Source organism: Triticum aestivum, chromosome 6B (assembly GCF_018294505.1).
Source record: "Triticum aestivum cultivar Chinese Spring chromosome 6B, IWGSC CS RefSeq v2.1, whole genome shotgun sequence".
Taxonomy (NCBI): Eukaryota; Viridiplantae; Streptophyta; class Magnoliopsida; order Poales; family Poaceae; genus Triticum; species Triticum aestivum.
The window spans coordinates 458306934-458319982 of NC_057810.1; the positions used below are offsets into that span (position 1 = coordinate 458306934).

Here is a 13049-nt window from a genome sequence, read left to right on the forward strand (position 1 = left end):
GGTAGTTGTTTCCATGGGTGTAATATTCATTTAGTAATCTTGGCCTTGACATCGCCAATGGTGTCAAAGTAGTCCTCCTTAAGGGTGATGTTCTTGACAGTGAGTGTCTTCACAAAGATCTGTATTTTGAGTACATGTCTTGATGAAGATCTGCATACCTCCATGTTTCCAGGAGGAAAAGTGGAGCATGGACTCTTTCTGGATGTTGTAGTCAGCAAGAGTATTGTCATCCTCAAGCTGCTTGCCAGCAAAGAGGGGAAACAACAATTGTAGGGAGAAGATCCCCAATGTCTTGGATCTTGACGAAGATTTGCATGCCACCAAAGAAGGGCATGGTCACGTGTTACTGGGAGATAACTATTGACTCCCCACCTAGCGGCACTATCACGACCCACGCTTGATTGGTCTGTGAGACCGCGGTCTTCATGGGACCAACACATGGCAAATCAAACATTTTCTTATGGTAATTTATGTTGTCGGGATGATGGAAGTTTCCTTTAGCAAGCATGAAAAATCCTAGAAAAAACTGACATGAAGGATTTGCCATACTTGCTAGAGAAATTTTTCATCCTCGGGACAACATAATTTAACATAAAAACGTTTGTTTTGCCATGCTTTAAAAAACCTAACGTGTGTTGGTTATCAAATTCCATTTTCTGGTGTAATGCCATACACCCATGACCTTATATGGATCCATCTCCCTTTCTACACTGTGATACGTCTCCATTGTATCTACTTTTCCAAACTCTTTTGCCCTTGTTTTGGACTCTAATTTGCAAGATTTGAATGGAACTAACCCGGACTGGCGTTGTTTTCAGCAGAATTGCCATGGTGTTATTTTTGTGCAGAAATAAAAGTTCTCGGAATGACCTGAAACTTCACGGAGATTATTTTTGGAATAAATAAAAAATATTGGTGAAAGAATCAACCAGAGGGGACCCACACCTATCCACAAGGGTGGAGGGTGCGCCCACCCCCCTAGGGCGTGCCCTCTAGTCTTGTGGGTCCCACGAAGCTCCACCGACTTCAACTCCAACTCTATATATTCACATTCGGGGAGAAAAAATCAGAGGAAGGATTCATCACATTTTACGATACGGAGCCACCGCACCTCCTGTTCTTCCTTGGGAGGGCAGATCTGGAGTCCGTTTTGGGCTCCGGAGAGGGGAAATCATCACCGTCGTCATCATCAACCATCATACATCACCAATTTCATGATGCTCACCGCTGTGCGTGTGTAATCCCATTGTAAGCTTGTTGGACGATGATGGGTTGGATGATATTTACCATGTAATCGAGTTAGTTTCGTTAGGGTTTGATCCCTGGTATCCACTATGTTCTAAGATTGACGTTGCTTTAACTTTGCTATGCTTAATGCTTGTCACTAGGGCCCGAGTGCCATGATTTCAGATCTGGACCTATTATGTTTTCATGAATATATTTGTGTCCTTGATCTTATCTTGCAAGTTATAGTCACCTACTACATGTTATGATCTGGCAACCCCGGACTGACAATAGTCAGGACACTTCCCGATGATGACCGTAGTTTGAGGAGTTCATGTATTCACTAAGTGCTAATGCTTTGGTATGGTACTCTATTAAAAGGAGGCCTTAATATCCCTTAGTTTCCAATAGGACCCCACTGCCACAGGAGGGTAGGACAAAAGATGTCATGCAAGTTCTTTTCCATAAGCATGTATGACTATATTCGGAATACATGCCTACATTATATTGATGAATTGGAGCTAGTTCTGTGTCACCCTAGGTTATAACTGTTGCATGATGAATGCAATCCGACATAATTATCCATCATCGATCCATTGCCTACGAGTTTGTTTTATATTGATCTTTGCTTAGTTACTTTTTCGTTGCCACTGTTATGATTGCTACAAAATTGTTGTTGTCACTTTTGCCATCGTTACCGTTACTTCCAAACTACTTTGCTACTAAATAATTTGCTACATATATTAATTCTTTCAGGTGTGATTTAATTGACAACTCAGCTGCTAATACTTGAGAATATTCTTTGTCTCCCCTTGTGTCGAATCAATAAATTTGGGTTGAATACTCTACCCTCGAAAACTGTTGCAATCCCCTATACTTGTGGGTTATCAAGACCTTTTCCTAGCACCGTTGCTGGGGGTCATAGATCTATTCTCCGAGTCACTTGGGATTTATATCTGTTGATCACTATGAGGAATTTGAAAGAGTAACTAAGATTTTTCCCTCAACTACAAGGGGAGGTAAGGAACTTCCATCTAGCTCGGCACTTGATTCACCTTATGTTTTGAGTAAACTTGCGACACCTACACCTTCTATTCATTCCAATATGTTGCATGTTTTTGATAATGCCACTTCTGCTATGCATGATGCTTAGGATGGTACTACTTCTTTGCTTGATAATACTATGCCACTAGGTGAATTTCTTGATGAACAACTTGCTAGGGTTAGAGAGAATGAAATTACTGAAACTGATGATATTATTTAAACTGAAGATTATGATTCTCCCCCTAGATATGAATTGTCTGTTTGTCGGTGGGAAATGACACCTATGGGATCACAAGGATCCCTATACGGTTCCTGGGCGCTGGGTGGTGAGGAGAGCAGGATCAGCAGTCAGTACGAGCACATGGATCGTTTACCCAGGTTCGGGACGCAGAGATGCATAACACCCTAATCCTGCTTCGATGTGTGTATTTGTGTTCTTGAGGTTCTTGAACTAGCCACAATGGGCGTAACTTATCCAAAGGTCTGAATCCTCCTCCTGGATGCCTTGGGCCTCCTTTTATAGGCAAGGGGATCTCCATAGTGGCACACAGGAGGTGGCATCGAGGTACTGTGATTAAGCCTATCCCTTGCCATTACAGGACAAGGTGCATTTAATGTGCCCCCGACGTGTCCCCTCCACTTTACCGCCGCTTTGCCATGCCTCGACATGCGTCCGGGCCAGTGAGGTGGTCAGCGCCATGTAGGCTGGCAAGCTGAGGTGGCACGGTGGTAGGGCCTTCACGAAGATTTGCATGCCACCACGTAGGCATGCGCTGAGTTGGCTAAGAAGCCTGGTGCCGACACGCAGGTGCCTGCCCAGCTGGTGGGCTGGCAGCTGCATGGGAGAAGTGGCAGAGACCTGGCGGGTGCAGGCCTGGCCGTGGCCCAGTGGATGTCCTCGGCAAGGGCCTTACCAGGGCCCCGACAAGGGTCTTGCCATGGCGTTGCGGTCGTCCCCGGCAAGGGTCTTGTCGGGGGTCTTGTGGGTTTCCTCGGCAAGGATCTCGCCGAGGCTCGTCGTCTTTTACTCTTCTGATTTGAGGTGTTCCCTCTCTTCACAAAGATCTGCATGCCACCATGGTGGCGCCTCCCAAGCCCATGTCCCAACGTGGTTGGTGACGTTGGAGGAACTGGGGCCCAAGGGCGGTGCGCCCTGCTGGCATCAGGTATGCTTCCCCGGCAAGAGCCTTGCTGGGGCCGTGGGGGCTGCCCCGGTAGGGACCTTGCCGGGGGAAACCACTTCGCCTTCTTGCTCTTTATGCTTTTCTGTCTTGGCGTTGCTTGGGTCGTCCCGTGGCTTTGATTTACTGTCCCTGCCCTGCTCAAGTGTGGTCGTGGGTGCGTCTCTGACTGCCCATGCACAAATAAGGGGTACAAAAGAGCGCCCCTATTTTAGTACACTGACAGGAGCCCCCGGGCCTGGGCCACACATAAGCGCGACACATTGTTGGGCCAAGCCCAGAATGGTGTGCGGGCGGGCGGGGCGGTTTTTACCGCGGTAACTTCATGTCCACTGCACTTCCCCATGATCTGCGTTGAATGCGTGATGTGGGGGTCGCGCGCGCGGGTGGTCGAAGCATGCTTTCGTCATCTTGCGGTGAACAGTAAAGAGGCGGCTTGCGTGTCCCTTTGAGACCGCAGGGCCACCGCTCATTTACTGTCCTTACCTGAGAACCGTCGCTCCATGCGTCCCATTACCCCGTCTCTCGCCCCACGTATGCCGCATACATGACGCAGAGCGAATGACAGGCGTGCGGGATACGGGAAGACCTGTGTGCTTGGGTCGAATCCCACGCGCCTTCAATTGGGCGGGGAGGGTGGTCGAGGGCCTCGCCCCCTATCAACTTTAGTGAGGTGGATTGGCTGAGAGGGGCAGCCGAGCCCTGCCCCCGTCTCTTTATAAGGAGGGGAGCGGGAGGAACGGCGCCTCTCAGTCCCTCATCATCTGCCTCTCCCCATCCCTCCTCCTTCCTCTCTTCCACCATGGCGAGAGGGTGCGGTGATGCTTCATCGGTGGCAGCGAGGGTCTCTGCTCGACAATGCGTTGCCCCTCCCCAAGAGCTTGTGGCGGCAGAGCCAACCATTAGAGGCAGGGGGAGGGGGCGAGGTCGAGGCTGTCGCGGCGCTCGGGGAAAAGGAGGACGGGGCGGCGCATCAGCCTTGCCTCCGCTAGCGGCCCCTCCCCCGGTGGAGGGCCACATCGGGGACAACCCCTACGAGTTCTTCATCAGGCTGCGCCAGCCGGCGCGCCGTCATCTTCGACTCCCAACCCCATTTGCACGGGAGCAGGAGCTCGACCTGCCGCAGGTGCTGCGGCTGCATATGAGGGGATGTGGGAACAACGGCACATGGGCCGACGTCGAGTTCCCTGCCCCTCAAGTCATGTATCTTCGCCGAGGGTGGAAGACCTTTGCTCGCATCCATAGCCTGACGGATGGGCTCACTCTCCATTTCAAATTAATGGAGAGTGGCCTCCTCTCCGTCAAGGTCATTGGGCACTTCGGGACTTGCGTAAGGTGCTGCATGGAGAGCTCCTCCGATGACGAAGACTCCTCCTGAAGCGAGAGTGGCGAGGAGGACAGCGGTAGCGACGACGAGGGTAGCGGGCGGCAGGATGACGGGTCCGACTAAGCGTCGGGCGTGCCGCTCCGGGGTAACACCGGCGACCCCATCATCCGTGTCGCCGGCTCCTTGAACTTCTCGGGGTCACCTCCTTGGGCGGCTGGCGTGGGGAGGCCGGAGAAGGCGAAGAAGGCAGGTGGCGGGCCATCAAGTCGGAGTATGATGGCACCGACACCTTCGTAGTGTATTGACGGACCGCTACCTCATCTTCCAGCTCTTCCTCTAGCGCCACCACCGCCAACCCTCTCCTAGGCGACTGCCGGCATGTTAGCTTGGCGCCTTCTGCTCCTCGTACCTCGCCTAGGCGCTCCTTCTGCCCTTTTGCCTTCTTGTCTCATTTCCTGAGGAGAGGGACAAGAAAGGGATTACGGGCATCTTATCTTTTTTTCAATTTGTAAGCTCACGGGGCTTATTTAGATCTAAAACCTGTAATATCCCTATTCATGTTTTCATTCCGTATGAACTGTACCTGTATGGAACGTATTAATGGAAGAAGGGTGCTTGCCAGGTCTTGTGTGTGTGTGAGCAAAGCCCATACCAAGGAACAAATCCTTGTTATTTTCAATATAAACACTACTGCCCGGCAGCAGGCCTCGCTGTTCCCCCACTCCGTTCGTCCATACTCACGCCTTTGGCGGAGGCAGGGACGAAGTGGGCGTGGGCCCTATGCTCGCTTCCTTGCCACCGCGGCTACAACCATATTCCGAACCAAGAAGCTCTTGGGTGAAAGGAACGAGGGGAGCACGACAGCTACGGAATAAAACGAGGTTCCATACGTCCCAAATTTCATACGGAAATTCATGACGGGGGATGGGAAAACTTATATGAATTTGCAGCCCCCAGCAACCCTGACTTGCCATGGGTGGACCTTCGTGTCTTCAGGCCTAGGCAAGCTTGGCTTGCCGGGTCCGGAGCGTCGTCCTGTTCTCTTCCTTCCACTTGGCTTGGCGGAAACATTCATGTACCATGCGTACCAAAGAGAATGGGTAGGAACAAAATGACGCAGACTCGACCTCTATGCTAGGGGTTAGTCGCCGCTAAGCACTATCAACCCTAACCGAGGGAGAGACTTAATCTAGCATGCATGCTATAATTTGGGGCGCCAGCGCTTCATTTATTTATGCTCAGGGTCTGCGCCTCGCTTTGTACAGAGAGTTACATGCCTTGCCGGCAAGGCTTGTACAAAAGGTGGCTTGCCGGGGGGCCCGGCAGCCATGCCTTATGGGTAAAACTTGTGAAGATGCTCGATGTTCCAGGAGTTGCTTACTGGAATGGCATCTTCGGTCTCTAGGCGGACTGCGCCAGGCCTGGTGACTTGTGTTACCCGATAAGTGCCTTCCCACTTTGGCGTCAACTTGTTGGAATTCTTGGCCGACTAAACATGCCGAAGAACAAGGTCGCCTTCCTTCAAGCTTCGGGCATGAAACTTGCGGCTATGGTAGCAGCGCAAGGCTTGCTGGTAGCATGTTGCTCTCACAGCCGCCCGGTGACGATCTTCCTCAAGGAACGTTGTGTCATCTTGCCGCAATTGATCTTTCTCAAGCTCATCATAAGCGAGCACTCGAGGTGACCCGTATATGAGTTCCGTGGGGAGAACTGCTTCTGCCCCGTAGACCAGGGCAAAGGGTGTCTGGCCGGTGGCTCAATTTGGCGTCCTTCTGATCGACCAAAGAACCATCGGCAACTCGTCAATCCAGCGCCTTCCACTCTTGCGCAGCCTGTCAAAAGTCTTTGTTCTCAAGCCTCGCAGAACTGCAGCATTTGCTCTCTCTGCTTAGCTGTTGCTTCGTGGGTGCGCCACAGAAGCAAAACAGACCTTGCTGCCGAGATCCTCGATGTACTGCATGAAGGCGTGGCTTGTGAACTGGGTGCCGTTGTCGGTGATGATCCTGTTGGGTACACCAAAACGGCAAACTAGCCCCTTGAAGAACTTGATGGCTGACTATGCTGTCACCTTCCTCACTGCTTCCACCTCAGGCCACTTTGTGAACTTGTCGATTGCAACGTACAAGTACTCAAAGCCCCTGCCGGCGCAGGGAAAGGGGCCCAGTATGTCGAGCCCCCAGACCAAGAATGGCCAGGAGAGAGGGATTGTCTACAAGGCTTGAGCTAGCTGATGAAGTTTCTTTGAATGGAACTGGCACACTTCACACTTGGTTACTAGTGCCCTCACATCCTAGAGGGCAGTGGGCCAGAAGAAACCTTGCCGGAAAGCCTTGCCAGCAAGGGCCCTCGACCCTATGTGGGGGCCACATATGCCTCCATGTATATTCGCCAAGAGCTCTAGTCCTTCCTCCCGGGAGATGCACTTCAATTTCACCCCATTCGGTCTTTTTTTGTACAAGACGTTGTCAATGAATTGGTATAGAGCAGACCGGCGGGCTACTCTCTCTGCCTCTTCCTGCTCCTCAGGAAGCTCTCCCATTTGGAGGAATCGGACGGTGTGTTGCACCCATGCCGGAGCCTGTGGCTCGACGGCAAGGACCAAAGGCATTTCCTCTGCCGCGGGAATGGTTGCCTCTGCGGCAAGGGCCTGGCGCCCCGCCGGAGTCGGTTTTCCCACGGTAGGCTCGGCATCCATGGCAACTCCTTCGCCGGCGGCTCCAGGGAGCTCGGTGGGGAAGTACTTGCCGGGGCCTAGTTTCCTCCGCTAGTTTTGCCCTGTCGATGGTTCGACAGATGGTTGAGTTAAACGAAGCACAAAAGTACCTGGTTCCACATGTAGCTTAAGGGCAGCACGCTTTGACAAGTAGTCGGCAACGTCATTGTCCACTGGGGGGACATGCTCCGCCTGTATCCCGTCAAAGCGCTCCTCCAGTTTCCTCACTTCATCGACGTAAGCTTCCATCTACGGGCTCTGATAATCCTTGTTGATTTGCCTGACGACGAGCTGTGAATCACCCCTGCTCGATGAGCTTTTTGACTTCGAGGTCCGCTGTGATCCTAAGACCGGCATCTCTATTTGGTGATAGATAAACCACCTGTCTCTCTTTTTTTTCTTTTGCTTTCTCAGCAGATATTTCATAAAACGGACTCTCTATGGATCCCCACAAGTGATCTATTCTCGCATGAATTGCTAAGGATCCAGTAAGTCCAACATTGATTCCTTCAGACGTGTCAATTGGACAAATACGCCCATAGTGACTCGGATGAATATCTCGGCTCCGAAAACTTGCGGTTCTCCCCGTCAACCCTCCAGGACCTAAACAACTCACTTTTCACCCATGAACAGTTTGTGTCAATGGATTCGTTTGATCGAAAACTTGAGATAACGGGTATGTGCATAAATGTTTCGCCGTATTATTAAGTATTCTCCTTTAGTTTTTTTCTCTATCTAGATCCTTTTGGATTGCCTTTTTGATCAATTATAACCGCAGCATTGTCATCATAGCGGATTATTATACCGTCTTCGCATTTGAACTCTTTACATGTACGTACAATTACAGCTCGAATTACTTCGGATCTTTCTAGAGGCATTTGGGGCAATGCGTCTTTGATTACAGCAACTTCGTTTGGAAATTTCCCGAAAAGCTAATTATAGGTTCTTCTCTCCATCGGAACAATAGGGCCGTTATGCTTATTACTAAACTTGTTGAAGAGATGAAATAGAACCAAGGTCTATCTTTTTGATCAGAGGTTGAATCGATCATCAGAAGAAGAATTAGGCCAAAAATTAGGATACATTCTGGGAAAATGAAACTTCCATTGAAGAGAAGCAAATGAAACGCTTTCATAAAAATTCTCGTAGAATCGAGAATGAAGTTTTCATTCTGTACATGCCAGATCATGAATTAGTAACTGCATCCAATCTCCGAAAAGTCCCGATTGTCTCGATTTTTGAAATGGGATATTTATGGAATCCCCATGAATAGGATCAGTCGTAAACCTAATTGGTTACTTCCAATTACGTAAATCAATAGTTCAAACCGCACTCAAAGGTAGGGCATTTCCCATTGATATAGGAACTTTTGTACCAGAAACAATAGTATCTCCAATTATAGCCCCTCTGGGATGTAAAATATATCTCTTCTCACCATCCCCATAGTGTATGAGATAAATGTATGCATTTCGATTAGGGTCGTATTCTATGGTTACGATTCTACCAGATATGTCTTTTTGATTCCGTCGAAAATCTATTTTACGGTATAGGCGCTTATGACCTCCCCCTCTATGCCTTGCGGTAATGATTCCTCTGGAATTACGACCTTTACCACAACGGTGCCGTCCATGGATCAAATTATTTCGTGGATTGGATTTCACTTGCCTGTCTACGGTTCCCTTGCGTGAGCTCGGGATAGGTGTTTTGTATAAATGTTTCGCCGTATTATTAAGTATTCTCCTTTAGTTTTTTTCTCTATCTAGAAGTGGAATCTTCTGCAAATTCGACTAATTCACCTGACATTATTTCACCAAGACCTATAATACGAGCAATCCCATCCCCCACTTGAACTACGCGACCTATATTCTCAATCCCTACTTTCCTATTATATTGTTCAATACGTTCGCGGAGAATTTTATGAATTTCGTCGACTCGAAGGGTTGCCATTAGTGTTTCTTGACTCTTTTTTCGGAAGCAAGGGGAAAAATAATGCCTAAATTCTAAACGGAAGTAGAAGTTCAAGGCCTAATTAATTTAATTATCTCTTCCATTCATCGATGTGAAATGGATCCAAAGGGACCCGCTCGACATAATGGTTCGTGTATATATTTTACAGAAACGTGAAATCAAAGTTGGGGATAAAGTAGCCGGAAGACATGGGAATATGAGACAAAAAGATGGGCTGTCAAAAAGGTAGAGGAGGTAGGATGGGCAGTTGGTCAGATCTAGTATGGATCGTACATGGACGATAGTTGGAGTCGGCGGCTCTCCTAGGCTTCCCTCATCTGGGATCCCTGGGGAAGAGGACCAAGTTGGCCCTTGCGAATAACTTGATGCACTATCTCCCTTCAACCCTTTGAGCGAAATGTAGCAAAAGGAAGGAAAATCCATGGACCGACCCCATTGTCTCCACCCCGTAGGAACTACGAGATCACCCCAAGGACGCCCTCGGCGTCCAGGGGTCACGGACCGACCATAGACCCTGTTCAATAAGTGGAACACATTACCTTTGAGGATCAGTCGTGGTCTTCTAGACTCTACCAAGAGTCTGGACGAATTTGTTGTTTCATCCAAATGTGTAAAAGATCATAGTCGCACTTAAAAGCCGTGTACTCTACCATTGAGTCTTATATTTTCCATATCCATATACCATTGAATCCTTGGGGTTCCAGAATCCGCCTATTTTACTAGTCTTTGGAAACGAAAAACCCTGAACCAAGAAGAGTTGGATATGTTATGTAGGGTATGTTTTTTTATTAATTTTATTTTGAGCTCTCAAAATATCGATATATACATATACAATCTCTACATAATGTCTCTCTCTCTATCTCTATATATTATATATATAATATGTACATTATGCAGTGGACCCATAATGGGAAATCCAAGTGGCTAATTTTTGAATTAAATAAAAAGCCCTTTTAACTCGGTGGTAGAGTAATGCCATGGTAAAGCATAAGTCATCGGTTCAAATCCGATAAAGGGCTTTTTAAATTAGTGGTAGAGTAATCTCGTGCTAAGACGTAAGTCATTGGTTCGAATCTGATAGAGTACTTTTCTACTAAATTGATTCACTTTTTTTCTTTGTTTTTGAAACTTTCTCTATATTTTTAGAGAATTTTATGACTTAGTGCGGGATGGATGCATTTTTGGTCTGAACACTAAATGAAGCACGGAGAATTAATCTATAACGATCAACTAAAAAAAATCCTAGATGAAAACATAACAGAAAAGTTGGAAAAACTCTTTGCTTTGGATCTATTTATACTTTTCGAGTATATTGACAATTCCAAAAAACTGCTCATACTATGATTATAGTATAATCACGAGCGGTTGTATATGGCCCTATCGTCTAGTGATGCCCCTATCGTCTAGTGGTTCAGGACATCTCTCTTTCAAGGAGGCAGCGGGGATTCGACTTCCCCTGGGGGTAGGGAGTATTATGAAAGGAGGTTAATCATAGATTAGCAAAAACCCTAGAATAAATTCTTCCTGGGTCGATGCCCGAGTGGTTAATGGGGACGGACTGTAAATTCGTTGACAATGTCTACGCTGGTTCAAATCCAGCTCGGCCCAAACCAAAAATCTAGGGCTTCATGAATATGAACTAAATCCTTTTGTTTTTCTTCCATTTGTTTTTCTTCCATAAAATAAAATGTCTGATCTATAGAAATAAAAGATAAAGAAAAAAGGGAAATTTTTTTTCTAATCCATATCTCTCTCATTCCTTTCTTACAAACAAAAGAGTTTTTCTTATTGAAGGCTGGATTATTATCCATTTTTAGTGATAAAAAATCACGACATACTAGTTATGTCACTCTCACTATACCCACGTATAATATGTGGGTATGTAGTATATGATTCGTCTATTTTGTTGAATCTTTTTCACGGCTCGATAGAGAATTTGATAAGCCAATGATTTTTTTCCGTCTTTCATAATACGGTTAACCACCATGTTAACTAATCGATTACGAAAAATTGGATCGGATTTTGCAGTTCTTTTTTCTGCAGTACCTCGACGTGACATGAGCGTGAAAGAGGTTCAAGAATCCATTTTCTTTTTATAAGGGCTAAAATCACTTATTTTTTTGGCTTTTTGACCCCATATTGTAGGGTGGATCTCGAAAGATAGGAAAGATCTCCCTCCAAGCCGTACATACGACTTTCATCGAATACGGCTTTCCACAGAATTCTATAGGGATCTATGAGATCGAGTATGGAATTCTGTTTACTCACTTTAAATTGAGTATCCATTTCCCTCCTTTTCCCGCTAGGATCGAAAATCCTGTATTTTCCATATCCATACGATCGAGTCCTTAGGTTTCGTATTTTATGCACCGCGAACGGCATACTTTAATAATTTATGATGATCTCTCCAAACAGGCACAAGCTTATCGCCAAATGTCCCTTCTATTAAGAAGACCTCCCGGCCGTGAGGCTTATCCAGGGGATGTTTTTTATTTGCATTCACGCCTTTTAGAAAGAGCCGCTAAATTAAATTCTCTTTTAGGCGAAAGAAGTATGACCGCTTTACCAATAGTTGAGACTCAATCTGGAGACGTTTCCGCCTATATTCCTACTAATGTAATCTCCATTACAGATGGACAAATATTCTTATCTGCGGATCTATTCAATGCCGGAATTCGACCCGCTATTAATGTGGGTATTTCTGTTTCCAGAGTAGGATCCGCGGCTCAAATTAAAGCCATGAAACAAGTAGCTGGCAAATCAAAATTGGAACTAGCTCAATTCGCAGAGTTACAAGCCTTTGCACAATTCGCCTCTGCTCTCGATAAAACAAGTCAGAATCAATTGGCAAGCGGTCGACGATTAAGGGAATTGCTTAAACAATCCCAGGCAAATCCTCTCCCAGTGGAAGAGCAGATAGCTACTATTTATACCGGAACAAGACGATATCTTGATTCGTTAGAAATTGAACAGGTAAATAAATTTCTGGATGAGTTACGTAAACATCTAAAAGATACTAAACCTCAATTCCAAGAAATTATATCTTCTAGCAAGACATTCACCGAGCAAGCGGAAATCCTTTTGAAGGAAGTTATTCAAGAAGAGCTGGAACGGTTTTCTCTTCACTAACAAATAAATTTTGCATGTCTACTCTTGTTAGTAGAATAGGAATCGTTGAGAAAGATTTTTCATTTGAATCATGCAAAAAAGTTTTCTTTGTTTTTAGTTTAGTATAGTTATTTAAAGAATAGATAGAAATAAGATTGCGTCCAATAGGATTTGAACCTATACCAAAGGTTTAGAAGACCTCTGTCCTATCCATTAGACAATGGACGCTTTTCTTTCATATTTTATTCTTTCTTTTATTTTTTTTCTTCTTCCGAGAAAAAACTGTTAGACCAAAACTCTTTTAGGAAATCAAAAAATCCAGATACAAATGCATGATGTATATATTATATCATGCATATATCATAAAGAAGGAGTATGGAGCCGGTAGTGGGAATTGAACCCGCAACCCCAAGGTTATGAGCCTTATGAGCTACCAAACTGCTCTATACTCTTAAACTAAAGAGGGGTAACTAGTGGATAAAAG

At 46.4% G+C, this 13049-nt stretch overlaps 2 non-coding genes across 2 annotated transcripts; one reads left to right on the top strand and one right to left on the bottom strand.

Moving 5' to 3' along the window:
• Positions 1 to 10983: 10983 nt before the first annotated feature.
• Positions 10984 to 11065, top strand: TRNAY-GUA (transfer RNA tyrosine (anticodon GUA)). The gene has a single exon. It is a non-coding gene; the product is annotated as a tRNA-Tyr (tRNA).
• A 1656-nt stretch (positions 11066 to 12721) lies between these two features.
• On the bottom strand, positions 12722 to 12793 carry TRNAR-UCU (transfer RNA arginine (anticodon UCU)). Its single transcript has one exon. It is a non-coding gene; the product is annotated as a tRNA-Arg (tRNA).
• Positions 12794 to 13049: the final 256 nt, after the last annotated feature.